Source organism: Mus pahari, chromosome 14 (assembly GCF_900095145.1).
Source record: "Mus pahari chromosome 14, PAHARI_EIJ_v1.1, whole genome shotgun sequence".
NCBI classification, from domain to species: domain Eukaryota; kingdom Metazoa; phylum Chordata; class Mammalia; order Rodentia; family Muridae; genus Mus; species Mus pahari.
Window position 1 is genome coordinate 12,387,451 of NC_034603.1, and position 5,082 is coordinate 12,392,532.

Sequence of the window (5,082 nt, forward strand, 5' to 3'; positions counted from 1 at the left end):
AACTCCCAGTGACTAAACCACCAATGAAAGAAAACACATGGAGGGACCCATTGCTCCAGCTGCATATGTAGCAGAGGATGGCCTTGTTGGACATCAATGGGAGGAGAGGCCCTTGGTACTGAGAAGGCTCGATGTCTCAGTGTAGGGGGATGCCAGGACAGGGGAGCTGGAGTGGGTGTGTTGGTGAGCAGGGGGAGGGGGATAGGATCGGGAGTTTTTGGTGGGGAAACCAGGATAGGGGATAACATTTGAAATGTAAATAAAGAAAATATCTAATAAAAAAAGAAATTTCCTTGAAGTCTTTCGGAAGGCTCAGAAGAGGGGTAGGTGGGGGTCTTCCTCAACATGATGTAGCATATTGTGTCATATAGTATTGAAGTCACATCTTAGAAGTTTTATCAGTTTACAGTGGTGTTCAGAAAGACTTTGAAAACAGTACTGGTCCAGCTGGTGGTCCTTGTACTTTGTCTGCCTAGGAAGAGTGGAATAGGGGGGTTGTCCTGCTGGGAATCCCTCTCCCCAGCCTTTAAGACTCACTGGGCTTTTCCAGAAGAAGTCCTCTGAGGTCTCCACTCCTTGGGAGACTCTTGGAGTGACAGACATTTTTACACAGTAAATAACTCTACATTTTTGTTTCTACCTAACAATCTTATTAATACATCCGGAGGCAAGTTTCCCCTCAGAAGCGATAAGCTTGCTTCAGCAATTCCATTATGCACCTTTGGACATTCTTAAATCAGTGCACATTCTAGTAGCTGTCCCAGTGGAGACAGTGCTGGTTTGGAAAGCAGGAATGATCTTTACAGACATCAGGAGTCTTTATGAGGACAATATGAGTAAGACTTGGGTCTGTCCCATGGCTTCCCTTGCTTATGTGTCTGGGCCTTTCTCAGCTGCCTCCCATTCATCAGCTTTAACTGGGTTTCCAGTGGGCATACGGCAGGGAAAAGACAGGAAAAGTGATGTCCTTGTCCTCATCCTCATCTCCTCCCTCCTCTGCTTCCTCTTCTCTACCCCATTTTTTCCTCTTTGCTTTGGGCTCATCTGATCTAGCTCTACCCCCTCTGTGGATCTTGTTCAACTAGGCATGTATACAGCAGTATATATCAATGGTTTACCAGCATGGATGTGCTATAAAACAGAATACGATAGTACTCATGTATATATTATGTAGAAGTAATTTTAATAAGAGACATAAAGGACCCATATGATAAAACTTTACTAAGAGGCATAAAAGAAGACTTGAGCAAATGAAAAGACACATTATGGAGACCTTGAGAAGCTGCCAATGGCCTCCAATTCAATTTATCCATTTATTGCAGCTCCATAGGAAATATCAGAAGAATTTGGAAGGTGCTTAGCAAAATGATTCCAAAATACTTCTGCAATAAATGCTTAAGGAGAGAACATAAAATTTGGGGAAAAAAGGTTAGAGAGGAAATATCCTACTGGATTAGAATTTTGATAACTAGACTGAATGGGACAGTAGTGCCAAGAGCCTAGCTTGATGGCCAGAATGGATGATCCATCTCAATGGCTGTCTGTTGGCGAGATGTAACATACGCATGCAGGTCACATCTATTGATTACAATGATACTGATTTTGGATACTCGAAGAGGCTAAAGTCAAGGCCCTACTTGCTTCCTACCCTGCAAAAACTGTGAAGCCCAGACCGTGTGTGTTGCTTAGCCATAGAGCTTAATTAGCATGTGTATGATTCTGACATTATTCCTCATATGTGTTTATGCACATACATACACACATAAACATATACATACACATACATACATATACACATACATACATTTGCATACACACATACACACATACATACATACACATAACACACATAACACACATAACACACATACACATAAACACACATAACACACATATACACATAACACACATACATATACATACACATACACACATATATACATACTATACTCCAAGTGCATACACATATGCATACATATCATATACATGTACTCATATACAAACACATACATATATGTCATATAAATTGGAAATTTAAATATAAACAAATCATAAAAGTAAGAAAGTGTAGGTAAATATTTTTAAAATTCAGAAAAATCCCTTTTTAAAAAATCATGGCATCAATTATGAAAAATAATAAAAATAAAAATATATTGTGACTGGAGAGAACTGGCTCCTCTCGCAGAGGACCTGGAGACCTGAGTTCACCTCCTAGCACCCACATAACGGTTGAAACAGTCTCTAATTCCAGTTACAAGGCATCTGATGCCCTCTCTGTTCCTTGGGGATGCTGCATAAAGGTTGTGCACAGACATGCGTGCAAACACTCAACCATAAACACAAAATAAACCTTAAAAATATAAAGTCTTATATTTCAAAACTCCCACACTGCCAAGTTAAAGCACAAAGGTTATATTAAATTATGTCTTGAGCAGTGTGACTCATATTATTGTGATATTAGAAAAATTCTTAGAGATCAATAATAAAAAAAGAGAACAAATATCCAAACAAAAAGGTGAAAATATCTACAACCACATAAAAAACAGTAAAGTATATGCAAACCACATACCAGAGATATCTGGGTTTTTAATTCACCTTGCAGAGAGAAAGGAACAAGAAATAATCTGTAAAGATGATCGGTCCTATGGGGTTGCCAGAGAACTGAAAAGTCTCTATCATCTAGCATGTTGCTTTAGAACTGTCTTCTGTTTATTTAGATACACACACTTATCGTTTTTTTATAATAAATTGTTGTAGTCAGAACAGCCAAGTGCTGCATATTTTTGTAGCCTAGGAGCAATAGATCACACTGAATAGTCCATGTGGGGTAGCAGATAAGATCCTGCGGGTTCATATTAGTCAACCTCTATGATGCTCATACAGTAACTAAATTATCAAATGATGCATTTATCAGAATGTATTTACCACTTTTAAGTGATGCGTGCATGAACATATTAGCTGAAATCATGTCTGAGGAGGTAACTTGGGGTTCTAAGTGATTTAATGTTTTCCCATATATCAGAATTTATTCTAAGTCAACAGTGTATAATGTGCAGTTTGAAGGCTATTGTGTAACTGGGCTTGCTTAGCAAGAGGAACCTGGGACCCCAGGAAGGCCCTCAGCAAAATTCACATAGAGAGATGCCTGGTCTCTGTCTCTTATTTTCACGGCACAGACCAAAACCTTCCCTGGTTCATGGATTGAAAATGGAGACCGCAAAGGTCCCAAGCTGTACATCACAGAATGGAAGGAGCCACCAAAAGCCCGCCTCCTTTCTCCACATTCCCATGGAAGTCTTTACAAGCCTGAGGAATTGGATAAGTCTGATTGATCTAGGGGTGGCCACACAGACCAGTCAACTGTGTGGATGAAGCGGACCCGTTCTCCTTCCCATGTCCCGGTGTCTGTAAATAGAGATCCTTTCATCTGATTGGTAGTCATAAGGGTTGCCTGTAATTTTGGTTTAGAGTCTGTATTGTGAGGATATTGTGAATACTAGTGTCCACTTATATTAAAGGGCAGAGGTCACCTTGGGCATTGATTCTCAGCGGCTGCTCACTTTGAGTTTTGAGAAGGATTTGGAGCTCAGCAATTAGGCTAGACTGGCTATTGAGGAAGCCCCAGGGATCCACTGGTCATTACTTTCCCAGTCCTGGGATTATAAGCATGCATCTCCATGCCTGGCTTTTGATCTACAGTTTCCTACTGGCAGGTTCTGCAAACTAGATCTGAAGGCCTTCCAAAGAGTACTGGTGGAATGTGTAATAAGAAAATGTAAATTTATAGTCCCCTTCCCAGTGACAACTTTGATGGCATTTGGAAATGAAAGTCTTGGTGTATGGGAAGTGTGCATTTCATTCCCAACCTCATTACGTGCCATGGGAAGATCTGAGATGTATCTGGGTGGCACGGAGAAAGCGCCTCACATACTTTCCTTCTGTGTGGCTCTTGTCAGTGACAGCAAGGTCACATTTCATCCAGAGTTAGAAATTCACTCTTTAGATCATACCCACATATACAGCACTCCAAATTTATGAAGCAAAAGGACTGAATTTGCTCATGTTAGAGATTGCCTGGTGCAGATGAAGCTGGGCACACAGCTCACAGTGCATGGCCAGGATATGTTTTCTCTATTTGTGGACCATGACTCTGATAAGGGTCCTATTTTCAGACTTTTCGTTCATTGTCACCTGAAGCCACTGCCCACACTTCTCGTGGGCTATATCCTCCCAGATCCTCAGCCAGTGGGACATATTAAACCATGTTCTAAGCATTAAGAAAATTCCCAGGCTTGCGCATCTCACTGGGCCTGATCGGGCTGTGGGTCTGGCTCTAAGAGTCTCTGTGGTCAGGGGTGGCTGACTCACATACGGCTTGCTGTATCTCAGTCACATGGTCACCACTGGGATGAAGCTAAAACGCTGAAGGTGGAGTGGGCAACTCTCCATACACATTCGGTGGCACCAGAGGAATAGGAACCGTGTAGTGGCAAAGCCAACATCAAAGTTCACCACATACATGTTTGGCAGCAATTCTGAGGACACTGTTGTCTACATAATTTTAGAGTCTATAAAACTGAGTGAGGTCCAGAAAGGGGAAGGAACTTTCTAGAAGACCTAGAACACATTAAGTGAGGACCAGGGTCCTGCAGTTTCCGTTTTAAGGTCTTTGCATGAAGCATGTCCCTTTACAGCGGTGGTTCTCAACATTCCTAATGTTGTTTCCTAATGTTCTTCATGCGGTGATCCCTGACCATAAATTTGTTTTCGTTGCTGCTTCATAACTGTAATTTTTGCTACTGTTAAGAATCACTGGGCCTCTCATAGTGTCCCATGATAGAACAAACTGTGGCTCCTAACCATTGCCCGGCCTCCGTGCCTGTAGGCTGCTGATACTGAAATGGGTCACACAGTGAGAAAAAAAAAAAAGAATCACTATGTAAATATCTGTGTTTTCCAATGGTCTTAGGTGACTCCTGTGAAAGGGTAGGTTGTCTCCTAAAGGAATCATGACCCACACGAGAACAACTTCTTTTTCTTCTTCTTCTTCTTCTTCTTCTTCTTCTTCTTCTTCTTCTTCTT

The 5,082-nt window shown here is 41.4% G+C and overlaps 1 protein-coding gene and 1 non-coding gene across 2 annotated transcripts in view; one reads left to right on the plus strand and one right to left on the minus strand.

The window, feature by feature from the left end:
* The window catches only part of Adra1b (adrenoceptor alpha 1B), a 126,007-nt gene that overhangs the window by 86,727 nt on the left and 34,198 nt on the right, over positions 1-5,082 (minus strand). The gene's annotated exons all lie outside the window — the stretch shown is intronic.
* LOC115065418 lies at positions 4,779-4,915 on the plus strand. Its single transcript, XR_003845209.1, has one exon. It is a non-coding gene; the product is annotated as a small nucleolar RNA SNORA42/SNORA80 family (small nucleolar RNA).